Below are 21,452 nucleotides of genomic sequence, written 5' to 3'. Positions count from 1 at the left end.
CAGAACTCCTGCTAGGCCGGTCCACAGTTCCCCACTTACTCCACTTGCTGCTCTCTGGGAGAGCAGACAGCCACTGAGAGTGAGCACAGTGCTTCTTAGGGTAAGGATTCAAAGCAAAATAGGAGAAACTAAGATTCCTAAAAATAAACTGGTGATTTTTCTTTTTTTTAAACAGACCCCCAGGTGACATTGTCAAGCCCTGGCCATGAGAAATTTACACTGTAAAGAGCCTGAGTTTCACACTGATGGAGCCTGCACAGCAAGCTCAAGCCACACTCCAGCTATTGTTATTCAGATAACCTTTGTGGGGGCGCCTGGCTGGCTCAGTTGGTAGGGCATGGGACTCCTGATCTCGGGGTTGTGAGTTCGAGACCTGCCTTGGGTACAGAGATGACTGGGAAATAAAATCTTAAAAAAAACAAAAACAAAACAAAACCACAAATAACCTTTGCTCCTGGAGAGTGAGCTAAGTGGTAGGAACATAGTGTTGACACTGGATCATTGGCCCATTCTGCCAGAATCCCCCTGATTCCTCAGGTCAGATAGTTGCCCTTCCTCTAAGTCCCCTTGCTACCCAATCACCGCCCCTATCATATAGCACTTATACAGTAGATTCACACAATAACTGGTTATTTACATGACTTTCTTTTCCCACTGTAAACTCCACTGTAAACTTAGGTATCTGTTATCACAATTGTCGGTACCCCAGCATTAAGTACTCACCCAGTGTTTGCTGAATGAAAGAATTTGTATTTTAGATGGTTCCAACTTGGTTAGAATTTTCTCTGCGGGATTCCAAATGCATTTATTTTGAAAAGCAATCCACGTGCTTCACAATTTAAAACACTGTCGCACCTGAGAACAGCAAACAAACAATATTCACAGAGGTTAGGCCCACCTGCCAGTCCAGGTGGCCTGACTCTGTAAATAAAAGTCTTGTTGGAACATAGTTACACCCTTTCATTTACCTTATCGTTTATAGCTACTTTCACGCTGCAACCACAGGATCAAGTAGTTGCCACAGAGAGACAGAGACTGTATTTCCCCACAAGAAGCCCCAAATATTTATGATCTGGCCTTCTACGGAAGGGTTTGCCAACTCCTGCGCTGGAGTTGGGCGGACCTTTGTGACATTGGACACATTGCTCGGCGTTTCTGAATTTTGGTTTTCTCATCTGGATAATGGGGATAATAATGGTGTTCTATCTTACAAGGTTTTGCTTGGAATATATGGGATAATCCTTTTAAACCTGAACATACTCTGTGTTCAGCAAATATTAGCTGTTACTTTTATTACTTTGCCTATATTCCCTCTTGTCTTTTTTTGGCTATTCCTCATCTGCCCTAAAATTTTTAATAAAAATAAAGCCAGAGCATTCTCTAGCTTTAGAAGCTTTGCCATTTGAAAGAGCTTTGGGTTCAACCACTCTTTGATGATAAACTGCCCCGCTCCTTAGAACAAAGACTCTAAATAAGTCTTTATTCCTATAAAAAATAAAAAACATCCAAGACAAGATCTTTGGGTATTTAAAAAACATGCTTTGCTATGAGATGCTTGCTTTTGCACAAGCTTCAATCATAAGAGACGGAAGAGGGGCTTGACCTCACACACATCTATCCCCCAGTTTGGTAACTGTCTTACATGTTATTCCATTGCCTCTAAAATCAGACACCCATAACACTTCCATTAAATGTCCTGAAAAAAGGCAGAGGTGGGGAGTGGAGCACTAAGTACATCGAATGGTTTTTTGTAGTGAAAAGGTCTGAGTGATAAATAGGAAACCAAGCCAAGAATCTCTAAAGGCATCTTTTACTTAACTCGGCGCCCTCATTTCTGGAAAGCCGGCTGACCACTCCTGTTAAAAAGTCCTTTCATCAGACAGATGTCCTGCTGAGTGGACTGTAGCTCATGCAAAGGACAACAGCTCTCTGACTCACCTAACATGTTATTTATTAATTTCTTTCTCTGATTGTGGAGCTCAAGCAGAGTTTCAGTTTTTCCTTTGCATTCAAGATTTCTGAAGTCTTGGCATTGACCAAGAGTCTGCCCTATAGGAATTTGCAGCAGTAGACAACTCCTACTTTGACTTCTTTCGGTACTCTTCTACCCATCTGTGGGGTTACCTGCTTGGACACAGTGGCTAACTGCCCAGAGCAACAGGAATTTACAGTTTTTGTTAATGTACAAATCTATGCTCTGTAAGTGGGACTGTAGTGTGGACGTGTATAGTTGGGAGACTCGTGTGTTGGGTTAGAATCGATTCAGATTCAAGAAATTTCTTTGGGAATTTTACCCTGAACTCCCAGAGAGAAGTTCACTCGGCTCTTGCGTCAGTCCAGGTCCTCCAAGAAGAAGTCACCAAGAAGGAATTAGGCCGTCTGAGGTTTGCTGGGGGCAGAGCCCACTATAGGGGGCTGGAGAGTGAGAGGAGGCAGAAGAGCCTTCCAATTGCGATGTAGGTCTAACACATATGAAGAGAGAAGGGGAAGGAGAACTGCACAGAAGCTCTACTCTGAGCTGAGACAGAGAAGTCTCATGTTTGGCAGAATTGGCCTAGCTCTAGAACCCCCTAACTCAGGCGTTGGCTGGGACCAGCCTGGCATGACTGTGGCCACAGGGTGAACACTGGGACATATCCAAAGATGCAAGAACTGGCCTTGCATCTGGTTCTCTTAAAGGGAGAACTGAACGACACACTTCTGTGGCCACCATCGTCCACTCCTACTGCCTCACAGGGCATCCATTTCAGACAAGTTCAAACAGCAGCTCATCCATGGTTCCTATAGTCCCCTCTTCCTGAGGAGCAACTTAGAAAAAGGAGGTTAGTGGGACAAGCTATTGTCCCACCTCTGTCCTTAGTTTTTGAGTCAAAACTGGTACTCACCCTCTCCCTCCTCTGCTATCCATTCTAGATCTCCCTCATCCTCTACCTTTACTTCCACAAGTACTGGTGGCTCTCCTGGGTGGTTGAACCCAAACCCTCATTCCTGAGGGGTCTTCATATCCTTCCTGCACTGGGGTTGCTCTATGTGCTCATTCACAGTTACAGTTGGGTAACAGACTACCAGGAGGTACCCAAGTACTTGTGTTCATTCCTGCCCCCATTGTGTAACAACAGCCCCATCTCTCTTACTGATCAGGGTTAATTGTTCCAGATTTTACTCTTTGTCAGCTGGTGTCTGGACACAAAGGTTTTGAAGTATCCAGGTGGTGAATGTACCTTGTAATTCAGTGGGACTCCTTGCTCTGTTTCATGGCAAGGGGGCACTTCCTTTGGGAACTAGGACTTCTAACCTTGCACTTCTCAGAATTACCAGGATAAGTCATTGGGAATAATGGCAAGAAAACTTCTGCTTCCATCCTTAATATTATTCTTAGCAGGGATACAGTCCCATAAAGGGGTCTCTAAAAGATACTGTGTTCTGAAGGATGGCACTCCATCCTGTAGGTATTGTCACCAAATTGGCATCTCAGCTGTACCTTCACTAGGCCATTCCAATGCTTTAATAGCCATTGCCTGGGAATATGTATTGTGAAAGGCAGTTTCTATGATGGCTCCCAATGATCCCCACCTAATGGTGTCCATGCCCTTACGTAATTCCCTCCCCCTGGAGTGCAGCTGGACCTAGTGACTTACTTCCCACAAATAGAATACAGCAAAAGTAAAGGGATATCACTTCAGATATTAGTTACCAAAAGACTAGCTTCCATCCTGCTCACCCTCTCTTATACTCTTACTTGCTCGCTTTCATGAAAGCCAGCTGTTGTGTTGTAAGTTATCCTATAGAGGCTGATGTGGCAAGGAACAGAGGAACTCGGGCTAAAAGGCAGTAAGAAGCTGAGGCCCTCAGTGTAGCATCCTGTAAGAAACTGAATCCTGGGGGGCCTGGGTGGCTCAGTCTTTAAGCGTTTGCCTTCGGCTCAGGTCATGATCCCAGGGTCCTGGGATCGAGCCCCACATCGGACTCCCTGCTCCGCGGGAAGCCTGCTTCTCCCTCTCCCACTCCCCCTGCTTGTGTTCCCTCTCTTGCTATATCTCTCTCTGTCAAATAACAAATCTTAAAAAAAAAAAAAAAGGAAAGAAACCAAATCCTGAGAACTACGTGAGTGAGCTTGATTGCAGATCCTCCTTCAGTGGGGCCTGGAGATGAATCCAACTTGGCTGACGTCTTAGTTGCAGCCTGAGCCAGAGGGTCCAGCCAAACCACACCCGGATTTCTAACTTACAGACACTGTGAGATATGTGTTGTTTTAAGCTGCTAAGGTAATTTATAATGTAGCAATAGATAAGAGATATACTTTCCTATCTTGGGACATTTCTCCTTCTTCACAAAGAAGAAGGCATGCTGCTTGCAGCTCTGTCCATTGGAAAGATTTTCTTTCTTCACTTCCTTTCAAGTCCACCCTGAGAGTGGCTGTAATGTAGCTGCTGTCCATTTTTGGCTTGCTCACATATGCAAAGTCAACCCATCCAGAACTCAGACTCAGGCTTTGTCCTGTTTAAGCTGGTCATACAAGGACCCCCATATAGGTAGGTGAAAACTGAGGGAGAAATGCTTTTGTAACTGTTGTGGGGTGACATGGGGGCCTGGACTACCTGCTCATGAAGCTAACTTGTGCCTTCCGGTGTTGCTTGGGCTCAATCCTGGATGTATTAGCTCCATCTTTTAATGGATCACTGCTGGATCTGTTTGACTTTAAAACTTGATGGCATCAAAATAATCTAACTCATCACAGGTAGGTCTAGGTACTTGGTATTCCCTGTTCAAACAGTTCAGGTCTATAGGGCTCAGTGACGTGTCAAGAACTCTGTTTAGCTATAGATGGCATGACCATGCTCCCAAACTCCAGAAGCCTACCTTGTGATTCTCCCAAAGAGACTGACCATAAACTCTACTTTTCCACCACTGACAACTTGACCATCATAGATCTGCTGGAGCTTATGGCCCAAGCAGCTCAGCCACTTATATTGGACTGGGTGTAAAGCCCTTTTCTGCTCTGGGCCCCACTCAAAGCTGGTAGCCTTCCATGATACCAGTATACGGACTAACACAATATTTAGGTGTAGAATGTGTTGCTTCCAGGACCCCAAAGTGTTATCGGTCACAGTGCTTCCTTCCTTGTAGCAGAAGATGTAAGATGCAGTAATATGTCTCTTACTTTGAAGGCATATCCCAGCACCCCACCCCATCTCCGACCACTGGATCCTGGAAACTGTACTGAAGTGGATCCCTGAATCTTCATAGGGCTTCTTTCCCACCTGCTGGAGCACGCACACATCTTACCCAGGTCTCCAGTATGCTAACTACCTCTTGTTTCTTTTGCCTGATCAGCATGATGTTATCAATGTAATAATGTTCTGAGAGAAGTCCAGTTCTTTCAGACTATATTGTGATAAGTGGGATAATTAGCATAACCCTGGAGCAAAACTGTAATGTTGTTTTTTATCCCTTGGCTGTCTCCATCTCCAACTTTCAAGTCTGTTAATCTCAATTATACACTTGAGAACAAGGGAAATGACCCCCATTTGGATCCATGGGCCCAGTGGACTCACTGAAACTGGGCTTTCTCCAGGACTCTAATTATAAGCTCATGCACTTACCTGTTCTTTACTCGTTGTTTTTATGTCTCCTCAACTAGAATATAAGTTCTTTGAGAGCCACAACTCTGTAGGTTTTAGTCTCTGCCATACCTCCTACACCTTCCATAGTGCTGGCACATAGTAGGTGCTCAACATTTAACAAATCAATTGCATTATTATTTTAATTTGCATTGTTTTAGTTATGAGTGAGATTGTTTTCCTTGTTCTATAAGCTCTTTCCTTCACTGTCATCACTGTCATTAAATATATGATGATGATGATAATAATAATACTAATGAATTTGCTCCCTCTGTTCCTGGCCATGAGCAATTGCCACTTCAGAGCAGTCAAAAGGACTGGTCCATTCTCAAAAATCTGGTTATCTAAGGGTGAACTTGACAACGGTTTGCATTACTTAAGAGACCAGGTATATGTCCTAACCCCTTGTGTTCCTTTAACATCCTGTTGTCCGCTATAAAGAGGCACTTATATTGCATTCTAATTGTCCTTTTACTTGTCTGTTACTGTCCTAGATTGGATTACTTACAGGGAGGAACTTTGTCCTTCCATTGTATATAACCAGGACGTAGCCCAATGCCTGACACAGAATGGGAATTAAATAAGTTGATTAAATTAATGTTCGTGAACATGAATCAAGTCAGCCTGTTAGGGCTAAAGAGCAAATAAACAACTTTACTTTAGATAAAAACAGATTCTTTCTGAGCTTCCCTCTAAAATGATGCTCCTTCATATTCAAGCACCAATGTAGAGAATGATCCAGTTTTTCAGGGCCAAACCTGGACTCAACGCTGGGAGTTTTGAAAAGGAACCTTTTCTGGACTTTCACCCTGGGGCATTCACCGCAGGGATATGTGATGAAACATCTATGTCTTTTTTTTTTTTTAAGATTTTATTTATTTGACAGAAAGAGACACAGTGAGAGAAGGAACACAAGCAGGGGGAGTAGGAGAGGGAGAAGCAGGCTTCCCACGGAGCAGGGAGCCCGATGCAGGGCTCCATCCCAGGACCCTGGGATCATGACCTGAGCCGAAGGCAGACGCTTAACGACTGAGCCACCCAGGTACCCCTGAAACATCTATGTCTTTAAAAATAAACATTCATTGCCTCAAAATAGAAAAAAGGAAAAAAAAAGGATGACACTCTGTTGACAGGCTTAAAAGTTATTGCACTATGCAAAAATCTAATCTTCTTACATATGTGTATGTATGCGCATTTATGTGCATATTATGTATGTGCATGCATGTATACATATATACCTATGCAGGTATATATAAATATTACTGAAGTCTAGTTTAGCTTAGTAGGAAAATAAGAAAAGACAAATAATGGCTCAGAGATTTGTCTCTATTTTTACTACAGAAGATAATCATTTGGTAGTTCTAAATAGACCTGCTTAAGGACATATATGCCAGTGTATTCACTTAACACACATTAATATTTAACTTATTCACTGAATATCTATGTCCTAGGCACTACTGGAGGCACTTGAGAAATACTAATGAGAAAGAAGAGAGGAAGGGAGGGGGAGAGAGAGGGAGAGAGAAAGAGAGAGTAACTTCTGCCCATGTGGAAACACGCATTAAACACAATAAAATTACATAGTATGTTAGGTGGTGATAAGTGCTATGGAAAAAAAATTGAGCAAGATAAAATGATTCAGGATTGCCAGTGAAGGGGGTGGGGGTGGTGGCAGGAGTGTGGGAAGGTGGAAGCTTGCAGCATTAATTGGGATGACCAGGGTAAACCCCATTAATGAGGTGAGATTTGAACAAAAACTTAAAGGAGAGGGAATGAATAAAGTGGCTATCTTTGAAATTAACATACCAGATATTGCCTATAGGTCTTGCCATATAATACAGATATCTTAATTAAACTAAGAGTTTCAATGGTTATAATTAAAATGAATATCTAAATTAAGACAGACATAATTCATTTAAAAAATCAAAGTATGAAACAGAACTATAATTAATGAAATTTACTCATCATTCTTCTCTGTTTGTCAAAAGAAGCCTATGTTTGCCTAAAGCTTATACAAGGTAAAAATAACTAAGAGAGCTAGAGAAAGAGGGAAAAGTCAACAGAACAAATATGAACACTGCCGGGATGCCAAAGAAACACAATTATATCATCTAGTAGCTTGAGTATCAAGGTTTCCTGTTATATAGTGAAGACGGAGGTAGTTCAAAGGACTGCAATAATCATAATAAGGTCAGGATATGATCTCAGATTTGTTTGATGTCACAATCCACCATCTCACTCTTGATGGTGGCCTCTACTACATTCTACTATTACATTTGTGTCTGTCATGGGAGATAAAATAATATGTTGAGTTAAATCTTCACAAGAACAGAACAGAAATGTAAATAGGATTTTATGACCACATTGCACTGTTACTTGGTCCCAGAACTGAAGAAATGGTGACTTATGGACATTATGGTCATAACCACATTCAAATCTTGTGACACTATTGCCTTTGGAAGCCAGGGCTTTAGAAATGCATCTTAAGTGAGAAAATACCAATAAGCACTTTCCAGGATTTGGGATTACTCACACACCTGTTGAGGATCCCATCATTCCCCATTCCATACATCAGCAGGCCATATTATTTTGAGGCTCCATTGTAGAAAGCCAGAAAGCCAAAAAGAAAATGCCAAACAGGCAACTGGCCTATTTCTGAGCTACAGAAGTCATTTCAACTCAAGAGACAGCATTGCGTAAGCCAAAGTGAACCAAATGTTGAGGATGGCAATGATAGGATAATGGAAAGATTCCTGGACTGAAGACAGATCTGAGTTCCTGTCCTGCCTCTACCATTAACTCATGTGACCTTGGGCAAGTCATTTCACTTCTATGAGCCTTGGTTTCCTCATGCAAATGAGGCCCAATGTTGTAAAGATTAAAGAAAGCCAATGGGTATATTTCCTTTAGGAGCTACTGATAGGTTGTCACAAATAATTTATTTGTATATCTGTCTTTGGAACCAGAAAGGTTGATTCAGAAAGCTGAGAATGGGAAACTCCAATGCTGGGGAGGTAATGAATACTGAGAGGTAAGCTATCATGAATTGAGTAAGGATTGGCTAACAGGAACTCTACGGAACCCAAAGAGTCCTCTTTAGAACCAGAGTTAAAGGAATAAGTTGGTTCTCCCAGCCTCCCTCTGTGTTCTACACCCTGTACCCCATCACAGTGCAGATGAAGAGAGGCAAAGGCCGTAGCGCTAAAGGCCCAGTTCCTGAAGTGGGGTGGAGAAGAGAGCGGAATGGCAAAGACATTATTAGTTATTAGATCTACACAATAAGCACAACACTCAGGAGAAGTTAGCCCCTGTCTAAGTGAGAGAGATTCAGAATCCCATTCAAAGCTCTGATAATTCCTCAGCACAGTCTGGAGGTGAGGGAATATTGACGGTTGCGAGCTGTTTCTGGAGTAGCATGTGCTTTGGGAATTCCTAGTCTTTGTTTAAGCAGGAGGGAGCCCGGGAATAAGCATTACAGAAGGAGGGCAATGACAATGACCAGTGTCCATTTAGTGCCTGGTGTTTGAGCTTTGGCTGATCCCACTGCTCTGGCCGTGTCAGTTAGCCTGCCATCCCCTACTTTCCTGCTAGCTTTCCCTTCGAAGGTCCAGCCCTTCCTCTCATTCCATTTGCCTGAACTCTGAGTGGGTTTCAGTTTCTTTTGATCAAAAGCAGCTTGACCAGAAAGAATACCACCATGTGCCTTGCCTGCTGGCTCATAAAATAGACCAGAAACAAGAAGAGTGCTTCTTCCCAATCTCCCTACATCTGCATTCCTGGTGCTGTGCCCAGTCTGTCACAGCTGCCAGGGTGGCAAGGCACCAGACTCTTCTCCTGGATTTTTGGACTTGGGCTTCACAAACCAAGAGACATCTCTTCACTTTCTTGTTCCCCATGAGTGAAATAGCCCCTGGCCCTGTAGCACTCACTAGGGCAACCAGCCACCCCTACCCTTGAAGCAGGTGGATATAGATAGTCAGTAGCATGTCTAAGGAAAAGGTTTACCAGGGCTTCTGGGAGCAGGCAACAACAGCAAGGAGAGGAGATCCCATTTGTGTGATGGAAGCACTGTGGTAGCTCCCAATCAATTGGCGATCTGGAATTGGCTAAGAATATCCCATAGGGAGATGATGAGGGCATTCTAGACAATTGAAGGTTTCTTTCTTAGAGTTTCTTCAGATCCAAGTGGCTGCCCCTATTCTCCACATTATTTCTTCCCAAAGTATGTCCCTGGAAAGGATTTGCCAGAAAGGGTGGTCTGAACCTGAGTGCCCGTATTCAAGTATTATGCCTTATCTTCTCAAAAGAAAACCGAGATCAGAGGGGTTAAAATGTCCTGTCTCTACAGCTTCTGGAGCAGGGCCAAGCCCAGGAGGAGGCAGGGCCCTTAGGAATGCCAGGACATCCCTGCTAGGACAGCTTACGGACACAGCTCAGAAGGAAGCCAGACCAGGCCAGTAATACCAAGGTAGGAAGAAGGAGCCAAGTGGGGAAGAGGGATATCATATGGTGGGCCAGAGGCCAGAGAGAAGTTCAACAAAGGTGCTGATGCCAGAGATGAAGCTTAAATAAATGAGAGGTAGGAAGGACCAAATGGATATTGAGCAGGGAGGGGATAAGACCAGGGAGTGGAACAGAATTTATTAAGATGAAACTGGCAAATTGCCACAGCCCTTCAGTGCTCATTTAGTACACTCCCTTAATATCCTGAAGCAAGGCTTTGAGCTGTCAGCTTCTCACTGGACTCATAGCACATGGGCCAGGGCGTGCTGGGAACAGAGAAGAAACTCTGAGCCAAAGCGAGAGGGACTTGCCAGAGTAAAGGGCAAAGCTAGGGCCGAGGTGGCTTCCCAGAGGAGAGGATGGCAATAAGAGAACAAGACCGAGCAAAATTATAGGAACTACCGGCCCATTTCATAGATGTCAAGGTCAAAGGGAACAGCTAAAGGGAGTGGTCTCTGGCAGAGGAGTGGGGTGGGATGGAAGATTGTTGCAATGTAGGATTGTGAAAGATAAAGCTAAATCTTTCAAGGAAATCTATCCAATAGAAGACAGGGAAGAGTAAGAGATAGCTCAGTCCCAGGAAATGGGGCAGGCAAAGTGATGCAGGGAAAGCAGGTACCAGTTCGATTGTGGGCAACAAGGTGGGACTCCCCTGAGTGAACTCAAAAGCCCAAGAGAGGGGAGCCTGAGTGGCTCAGTTGGCTAAGCATCTGTCTTTGGCTCAGGTCATGATCTCAGGGTCCTGGGATCGAGCCCCAAGTCAGGCTCCCTGCTCAGCAGGGAGTCTGTTTCTCTCTCTCCTTCTGCCCCTCCCCCAGCTTGTGCTTTCTCTTTCTTTCTCTCTCTTACTCTGTCTCTCTCAAGTAAGTAATAAAATCCTTAAAAAAAAAAAAAAAAGCCCAAGAGAAGCAAGTGGAAGAAAGCTATAGAGGGACACCCAGGGGCATCCAGGGAGAATCATTGCCCAAAGACATCGAAGCACCAGGATCTTATTTCAGCTTGAGAACCAAAGACCATTTCCAGACTTGCGTTGACTAGTAGGGCAAACGCTATTGACGTTCTTGCTAACCAAAGTCTTCCCAGTCTTTGGATGGAAGAGGCAGGTTTTGAACATCTGGATGCTAATTATGAACAGTGGAAATGAGATGAGGACCAGTATGGAACCTAACAAAGAAAGACTCAGGGAGGAGCCAGCAAGAACTCCAAGGCTCAATGGGACTTCTGATACTTCATGGAGGCAAGAAATCAAATGCTGCTCTGTTGAGATGCATCCTGATATGCCACTGCCAAGACTGTGAAGAGGTATATTCTTTCTGGGGACCAGTTTGGCCATATGTTGAAAGATCCATAAAAATATGCCTAGCCTTTGACCAAAACTTCCATTTCTGGGGATCTAATCTAGGAAAATAAGGATTGATACAAACTCAGCTCTATGTACAAGGAAGCTCGCCATCTTGTTATTCATACCTAAGGAAAACTAGAAGCAATACAAACATTCAGTGGTAGGTTAATGTAAGGAACTTCTGGAAAATGAACTATTTTGTGACCACACTAAATCATGCTTTTGAAGAATCCTCAATAGCATGGAGAAATGCTTATGTTGTAAAATGCTAAGTCATAAAGCAAAAGCAAAGCAAAACAAACAGAACTAGAAAGTGGTATATATAGGAAAATTTCAATCTTGTGAAAAATTTAAATATATCTACAAATGCACAAAGACTAAAATGAGGAATACTAAGTCGTTAATAATCACTATCTTGGGTAGGGATGTTATAGATTGTGTTAAAATTCTCACCAATTTTCTAAAATGAACTTGTGTTATTATAAACAGAAAACAGAAACATACCATGTAACACCTAAGGGGAATTAGGGCACAAGGTGAAATTCCTTGCGTTGAGGAGTTCTGCCTCCTTGTTTGACACTTCATAATAATACCTCAAAATCACGCATGAACACACGGTCTGCAAGACTTCGAACATCTTTAGACCACTCTGGTTTCTGATTGCAGATAAGCTGGACACAGAAGACCCCAAATCTTTGACTTCTAAATTACTGAAACCTTTAATTCTGTTGAGATGTAGCTACACCTGACCCATTTGTATAATACAGTAAAGACAAGTGAGATCCAACCTTGTTGAAACAAATTCAAATGTTTATTACTTCATCGCTGAATGGAACCAGTACAACCCATGTGTCTTGATTTATAAGGCATGTCAGAACTTCTACAGCAAGTAAATTGGTAAAGGGGAAACAGCAGAATTGGGGTAAAAAGGACTAGCCAAGCTATGGTAATGAGCAGGCCGAGTGTCAGTGTTCAACGGGGGACTGGGTACTCAGGATCACTGTGAGGGTATCCAAGAATTCTAATCTGATGGAACTCAACAGTGGCACATGGTGGTTTCCTAGCCTGGTTTTTTAATGTCTCAAGAATAGAGATGTATTTACCTTAGTTAATGGCAGGAGTCGGAGGGATAAGATGGTGTTATAGGGATAAAAGTTGTATGGAAGTCAGAGAACCCTCTTAGTGGCTGTACAGCTGTGCCTCACAGAGACCAGAACAGCATTTAAAAACTAGAAGCTGCTTTAGAATACAATGCAGCTTGGGTTGTCCGATGAGACGCTGGACACCCATCAACCTGACTGTAATGCTCTGTCCTTTTTACGCTTAGCCTGTTTTCTGTTCCTGCCTTTGACTGATAACTTCATGTCTTCTTCTTTTTGTTTCATGGCTTCTGCTCACTAATGGCTTCATGGTTTCTACTTTCTGGGTCTTTCCAATTTCTGTCCCTGCTACCAACAGCAGGCGGTCTCCAGAGACTTAAACTCTCCAACAGAGAAGGTCTTATTTGTGCTGTTGCTTACCTTTTTCCTCATTGGGTAGAGCTCTCCTGCCCGATTACTTCATAGAACACTGATAGACCGGAAATGGGCTGCTCTTGGATGAGACATGCAAATGTGGAAGAATCGGCTGAGTGCAGGAGGTGGAAGCCGTGGCTAGCTTTTCTCAGAATGGACAATGGGCATTCTAGGAACTGAGAGTATGAGTATGAGAGATTCCTCCCCATTGCACAGAGTCCATCCAATTTGAGACAGACACTAGCCAGAGGTTAGAGTAAGACAGGGATCTGCCCTTAGAGAAATGAAAGCTGGTGAGGTTGTGGGAATCATAGTCCCATGAGGGAAACTGAGTCAGATGCCAGACAGGGCACACATGGCAGAGAATGGGAAAAGACTACTGTGTAACGCACACTCCAATGTCTACGGCTTATCCCAGCCATCTTGGATTTCAGACTTGCGTTAGTATGACAAATAGTAGTAGATTTATTAATGGGCTTCCTATCACAACAAGTCTTCGTCAAGTTTAGCTTAGAACTGAGCCATACTGAACCAACAACTGGTCCTCTGTTGAAATTCCACAGATGATTTCACAATATCTAGGGAGGGAATTTTGCCTCTCTGAAGAGTATATTCTTTAGCTAACAGTGGGTTAGGAAATACTTTCTGAACTTTTGACTTCAGGACTCTGAATTTAAAGTCAACACAAATTCTTCCATTCCTATTCTGAATGGGCATTACAGTAATTTTTTTTCTTTAACAAGTGTACTAGTTTCCTGTGGCTGCTGTAACAAATTACCACAAATTTGGATGGTTAAAAACCATCAAAATTTGGGGCACCTGGGTGGCTCAATCGCTTGAGCATCTGCCTTCTGCTCAGGTCATGATCCCTGCGTCCTGGGATCAAGCCCAGCATTGGGAATCCCTGCTCAGCGGGGAGTCTGCTTCTCCCTCTCCCTCTGCCCCTGCTTGTGCTTTCTCTCTCTCTCTAAAATAAATAAATAAAATCTTTAAAAAAAAACAATAGAAATTCATTCTCTCACAGTCCTGGAGGCTTGAAGTCCCAAAGGAAGATATTGGCAGGACCATGCTCCCTCTGAAGGTTTTAGAGAAGAATCCTTTCTTGCCTCTTCCTAGCTCCTGATGGTTGCCAGCAGTCCTTGGTGCTCCTTGGTTTACAGGTGCATTTTTTAAATTTCTACTCATTTTTCTATGGCCATCTTCTCTCTATGGAAGCCTCTGTGTCTCTTTCTCTTCTTATAAGGATTCCAGTCATCAGATTAGGGCTTACCCTAATCCAGTGTGACCTCATTTTAACAAATTACATCTGCAAAGACACTGTTTCCAAAGAAGATCATATTCTGAAGTTCCACACAGACATGAGTCTTGGGGGGGACACAATCCAACCCAGTATAACATGTTAAACATTCCCCAATTTTTGGTCAAGTAGATAATGGAAAGAAAATCCTATGCTTTTCTTAGTCTCCACTGGGCAAGGTCTATTTCTTATTTATATTTCTAAAATGGGTACAGGATACAGAGATGACTAAGATCATGAAACCTTAAATCTTTGACCAGCTGCCTAGCATCACCATAGATTCTCAAGCAATCTGAGCAGAAGGGACACCTGGCAAATGAACACTGCTTATAACTAACTGGGACTTTGGCTCTCAACTTCCAAGGGGCCTCCATTCTAAGATTTGGGCTGAACCACTGGGCCTCTAGTTTAAAACCCTGAATAAAAGCAAGAAAATGTCTTCTTATAGACCCAAAGTCAATATTATAATTTTCTATAGTGACAAGAGGTCAGAAAGGATTCACTCAAATGAAAAAATGTCCCAAGGGAAAAAAAAAAGTTGATCTCTCTACCTTGGGAAGCCACAGACACTAAGGATAAAGGTGTGGGCTTTGGAGTTAAGTTTGACATGAGTTCAGATCCTGATTTTGCCACCTACTAGCTGGATGACCTTGTTCAAACTAGTTAGTCTTTTAAGTCTCAGTTTCCTCATTAGGACAATGGAGATAGTAATATCTTCCCCGTATAATTATTGTGAAGACTAAATGAGATCATCTATGTAATGCATTTAGTACATGTGAAGCGCTAAATATAATCATTACTAAAGGCTACAACAACTGGCCCAAGTTGCTCATATCAGGCCTTTTAGCTCATGAAGTCCACACTGATTTCTACTGGAACTTTCTAGAGCAAGAAGGCCCTCCCACGTAGGAAGCACCCAAAGACCTTTTCTCACCAGCCATGAGAGACAAATTCTCCAAAGGGCAAACCAAAGAGCATTCTCATATCAGCCAGACATTTTAACCTAGAAGATACAAACTGGCGGATCCCATGCCAGATTCTGCCCCTCATGAGTTTTCCTTGGCCTCAACAACATTTTTTAAAATTTGGAATTTGTTGGGGCACCTGGGTGGCTCAGTTGGTTAAGCGACTGCCTTCAGCTGAGGTCATGATCCTGGAGTCCCGGGATCGAGTCCCACATCGGGCTCCCTACTCAGCAGGGAGTCTGCTTCTCCCTCTGACCCTCTTCCCTCTCGTGCTCTCTAACTCTCATTCTCTCTCTCTCAAATAAATAATAAAATCTTTAAAAAAAAATTGGGAATTTGTTGCCCTCATTAAAAATCCAAAGATGTTCTTCAAAAACCCAAATTTCTGAGTTGAAAAAAGACCAGGCAATATTATGCCTAAATTTTCCTATGACCAGAGTGTCCATATACCATATTTTACAAACTGGAACATTTTTGAGAGTGAGAGGAGTTTCTGTTAATAATTATGCCTGAACAACAGGCATTAAGTGAAACTGCTTTAAGCAAATAGGGATATGTGGTTGGTCACCCTACCCATTACCTCAATGTTCTGGAGCTAAGTAGAAATGAATGCCTGCCTTCTGGCTCTCTCAGCCCCTACCTCCAGGGTTTTGAATTTTCAACCACCATTTTAATACCTTTGTATATCATGCCTAGTAATTGGCCCTTCGTCACCACAATCAAACATCTCTGACCTGGGCTTCTATCATCTTCCTTCTCTAAGAAGGAAAGAGTGTGGGGTGAGTCATCAATCAATGCATATTCTGGACTTCATTTACAAGCTACCAGGGATTCTTATAGAATTTCCAACAGCATAGTAACACCTATGTAATGTCATTAATACTTTGTCATCATCCAGTGTCTTATTAATTAGTCCTTCTCTGCATCTATAGGGCACATATCATTGGGTTATGTCATATATGTCACAATAATCTATAGACACTGTAAGATTCTTGAATTACCGTCTGAATCATGAAAGAATTGGTTTAAGAGGAACATAAAATAATTCTTTGAAAATTCTGAATTTTTAAGGAATCCCCATCCAGTGAATGGATTATGTTCCAAAAATTTGCTTGTAAGTTTAGCATAACGAATAAAGACATATTGCTATAAAACAATGCGGTCGCCTCTTCATCCCATACACATATACACCCCAAGTAAAATGGACTATATATAAAATAGATATACTATATACTATAGTATATCTATAGTATAAAATAAATACACTAGTATATTAGTACATTGGGTACTAATCTATCCCTGGGTATTAGTAGTTTGAATTCTGTATGTAAGAGGAAGTATCTTCTAAGTATTCTTTTTTTATTATTATTTGTAAGTACTCACTCTTTAGAAATTCTGAACCAAGGCCAGTGGTGAGAAAAGTAATTTACTGAGGGGGTTTCTCTTCTTCTGCTCATTTGTGTGTGCAAAATGTTTATTCATATAGTATTTGTAAAATAAGCACAATACATATAATAAATGTCAAAGTTCTCTATTACCTAGAATATTTGATATACAGAGATATACATAATACAGAAATATAGAGAAAATGTCATTCCTTGATCAAAGTAGATTATATTTGAAACTTACAGCGTGGGATAGGACTATTCAGAGCTGGTGGGTGAGTTGGAAAGAGTCCTGCTTGAGGAGACAGGTGACCTTGCTCTGAATTCAATCTCTGCTATTAACTGATTGTGCAACTTTGGGTAAAATAGCTTACCTTCATTGAGATACAGTTTATCAGAAATCTGAAAAAGAGTGATAACAGTAATTCATATTTCTCAGACTTGTTTTGAAGATAAATTGAGATAACATATGGGATAGAGCTTCATATACTATGAAATGCTGTGAAATAGAAAAGTAAATGAACACTTATTAAGCTCTTATTTGAACCAAGAACTGATGGAATTGCTATTATTAACTAGCTACCAATACTAATTGCAGTGGCAGCAGTGGTATTATTCCAACTGCCACTATAAATCTTCCACTGTTCAATACAAATGAAGAGACCAGAGCATCCCTTCCACTCTGAGCAGAAACCAATCAGTCTCCTCCTACTGAAAATACTCACAGAGCAACAGGCTTGTACACATCCTGCCTTCTGATTTTAATGACAATATTACAATGGAGATGATGCCACATCCTGGCCTACACCCCAGAGTAGGAGTGATAATTGACTCACTGCAACTTGTGAATATTATGAAGAAGAAATATCTTCTTAAAGAGTTAGAAAATGGCAACATTCAGCCAGACTTGGACTTCATATTTCTATGGGGCAGGAGAAAGAAATGGTCTTGGGTCAAACTAGAACCCATTAATGGTATTATTATTTGATTCTTAGAACTTAAATGGTGTTATCTTGTGTGTTGGTTTACTACAGATGCCATAACAAAGTACCACAGACTGGGTGGCTTAACAAAAATTTATTTTTTCACAATTCTGGAAGCTAAAAGTCTAAGATCAAGGTCTTGGTGTGGCTGGTTTCTTCTGAGGCTTCTTTCAGCTTATAGATAGCTGTCTTCTCCCTGTTCTTCACATGGTCTCCCTGGGTGTCTTTACATGGTCTGTGTGTCTATGCCCTAATCTTCTTTTCCTCCTCCTCCTCCTCCTCCTTCTTCTTCTTTTTGACTTATTTATTTGAGAGAGAGAGAGAGGGAGAGTGAGCATGTGAGAGCGGGGTGAAGGGCAGAGGGAGAGAGAGAATCCTGAGCAGACTCCCCTCTGAGTGTGGAGCCTGATGTGGGGCTTGATCCCAGGACCCTGAGATCATGGCCTGAGCCAAAATCAAGAGTCGACCACTTAACCAACTTAAGCCACCCAAGCACCCTCTAATCTCTTCTTACTGGAACATCAGTCATATTGTATTAGAGCCCGCACTAATGTCCTCATTTTAACTTAGTACTTTTTAAAAGACCCTATCTCCAAATACAGTCACTTTCTGAGGTATGAGGGGTTAGAACTTCAACATACGAATTTTGAGGGAGCACAATTCAGCCCATAACACCTTGTAAGATAAATCAGTGATCTATTTTGTTCTCAAGAAATTTGCCCTGTGCTATGTCCTTTATCTTTTCCTTCTCCCCACAGTCTTGTCCAACCCCCACTACCAAAACCACCTAGCCCCAGTTTCATAGCACTTCAAACACTAATTCATGAATATAACATTGCTATTGACATTGGCAGCTCCATTTCACTGACTTGGTGTTCCAGAAAACCTTGTGTAGATTAAAATACCAGTTCTCCATGAAACATCTTCAAGGAGTCCTTCTAGAGGCCATTGTTCCTTGACCCACTTCTATGCTTCTACTCATTTTAGTATCTAAGTTAACTCCAAGGTCTATATCAAGACCTCTGTCTACTGGTCTACTCATTTCCTTAGATTCTGGTTTCTTGATAAGCTTGTTTTATCTTTTAGTCATTTTTCCAGAATGGAACTCTCTTTTTTTCTCTCTTGATTCTTAGTCGTTACCCAGAAAGAAATCATTAGAAGTTGGCTTGATCTTGTTCATTCCAACTAAGCGTATTTGTCTTCATCTATTCACACGAGAGATGCATGTTTCACCTTGTAGCACAACTCAGGCTAACTTACAGTCTTGATGCCTTGTTTGCCAGTCCGTTTGTTCTCCACCCTGAATATACTAAGCTGATGGTTTCAGTGATGTTACATAACAGGGATTTCATCAGCTTTCTGGCTAGTAACATATATGGTTATGTTTGTGACCTCATATACTCTAGGACCATGTAGCTCTCAGACAAAATTTAATTACACTGATGAGCATCCTAAATTGAATATGTCATCAAGCATAATAACAACGTCAAATCTATCACTGGCAAAGGATATCAGTCTATCAGTGATAACCAATTAATATTTTGTAAGGTCTTTGAAACAGAAGCGTTTATAGACATTTCCAGACACCAAGAAGAGTTAATAGGATTATTAACTCATAGGACTAGTTTTTTCCCTATATTTTCTTCCTTCTAATTTAAGCCCCAGCTATTGAGATAGTTTCAAAATAGTTTATTTTTTTTAAGATTTTATTTATTTGTCAGAGAGAGAGAGAGCACAAGCAGGGAGAGAGGGAGAAGCAGGCTCTCTGCCGAGCAGGGAGCCCGATGTGGGACTCAATCCCAGGACCCTGGGATCATGACCTGAGCCAAAGGCTGACTCTTAGCCGACTGAACCACCCAGGCATCCCAGTATAAAATAGTTTAAGTCTGGGTACCTAAATGACGAGATAATAATCGTTCTTCTGATGCTATAGAACGCAACCTCCTCTTGAATAAACTTGAAAGGAGACTTTGCTGAAACAGGTTTGTAAAACCAAGTTTTTTCAACTTTTACAAGCAGCCACTTTCCAATCCTCTGGCGAGCTTGCCACAGGCAGCCTCCCCTATATAAATATGCAGTTAGAAAGATAAACACTCATTAAAGTCCCTAGTGGTAGCATTGTTTCTCAGAGTTCAGCAATATTTGTTCAGTAAGTAGATAAAGAAAGAGATTAGCAATGTTTCCATTGGGCTTTACTCCTTCCTAAAGCCAACCAGCCTTCTCCCTAGGAGAAAGGCAGTAATCTGTGTGTGTGTTCCAGAATGTCTCAGGACAACTTTCTACTTCAAGAGCAAACCAAACTCCTCATTGGGTACATGCTAAGCCATTCATTTTTTTAGGGCCATTAATTTTAGTAACTTAGTAGGTCAGACCTCCAAAATAATAGGAGTAAATCTGTAGAATAAATTTCCTATTTAAACATGTTAATATAGCTTAAATATTTACACATGAAACTAAAAATGATTTGGGTAGCTGCTCTAATCTCATTTCATAGACTTACAGACTGTCTAAGAGCTTGATCTATCAGTTAGTGTAGAAAGAGCTCTGGTCTTAGTTCCAGCTGAATTAGGCCAAGGACTAACCGTATGATCTCTGAGAAAGCTGGGCTAGGCTTTCCTTATAAAATAAAGAAGAATGGAGTAGATGAGCTCTAATATCCTTCTGACTCTGAAAATTTATGATATGCTCTTGGGAAAAACAGATCTCATCTTCCTATCTCTAAATGTTTTGGTGAGATCAAATGTCAGGATGTACTCCAAAGCATCATGTTGACCATGGAATAGAATTCACAGGTGAGGGGTAGCTGTATTTGCTTTCTTAAGTCAGCATTTGGCAGAATAAATGAAAGAAAAACAATAGCAGAAAATGTTTGCCCCTCCGCTTTAAAGAAGGAAGGAAATAATTTTAGATTCTAGAGTTATTTATGGCTCTTTCAGATAGAGATTGGGTGAAGTAATTAAATTTGTCATGTGTTAATATGCTGGTTCTAAGCAGCTAATATAAAATCTTTGTCAAACAAAGCAATACGGTTCTCATATCTGATTAAAATTTTCAAAATGTTAACAAACTAATCTTTTCAGAAGAGAAATCTAGTATTTAGCCATATGTTATTTTCTTTAAACTTTTTCATTCGTTGATTAATTTAAAGTACTTTTCCAGGGTCTGGGGATACAGTGGTGAACAAAACAGGCAGAGTCCCTTCTACCAGGGAGCTTAACTTCCAACACTAGTGAGGGAATATAAAAATACATGTAAATAAGCTAATAACTATCCCAAATCAGTAGAGGGCTAAGTGCCATAGTAACATTTAAAACAGAGTAAGAAAGATGGGGGCGTATCAAAGAGGGGAAATGCTGTTTTCTATGGACTGGCCAGGGAATACGTCAATGATACAGAATAACAGGAGACTGGGAAGGAACAAAGAGGAAGTCATGTAGATACAGTCCAGGTAGAGGGAACAGTAAAGGCAAAAGCCCTATGCAAGTGGGACCCTGGGGTATCTGGGAAACAGCAAGAAGGCCAGAGTGGTAGAGTAAGAATGAGAGGAATGATTCCCCATTATTTTTTCCAAGGAAAGAGTGATCAAACTTAACTTCATCTTAACATCTACTTTAAGTCCAGCAGAAACTTTTTTTAAAAAAAGACTTTATTTATGTATGTATGTATTTATCTGAGAAAAAGAGAGAGTGCACGCACAAGCAGGGCGGGGGCGCCAGAGGGAGAGAATCTCAAGCGGACTTAGTGCTGAACGCATAGCCTGACATGGGGCTTGAGGCGGGGCTCGATCCCAGGACCCCAAGATCATGACCTGAGCCGAAATCAAGAGTCGGACACTTAACCGA

The 21,452-nt window shown here is 41.7% G+C and overlaps 1 long non-coding RNA gene across 2 annotated transcripts in view; it reads right to left on the bottom strand.

Annotated features, from left to right (window-relative positions):
• LOC113909428 overlaps positions 1-21,452 on the bottom strand; it is a 33,877-nt gene that overhangs the window by 9,637 nt on the left and 2,788 nt on the right. For both annotated transcript variants that reach the window (XR_003515733.1, XR_003515732.1), the window contains exon 3: positions 724-855. This is a non-coding gene — a long non-coding RNA (uncharacterized LOC113909428). The remainder of the gene's footprint in view (positions 1-723; positions 856-21,452) is intronic.

This window comes from Zalophus californianus, chromosome 4, assembly GCF_009762305.2.
Source record: "Zalophus californianus isolate mZalCal1 chromosome 4, mZalCal1.pri.v2, whole genome shotgun sequence".
Classification (NCBI taxonomy): domain Eukaryota; kingdom Metazoa; phylum Chordata; class Mammalia; order Carnivora; family Otariidae; genus Zalophus; species Zalophus californianus.
This window is presented reverse-complemented; position numbering and strand designations above follow the sequence as displayed.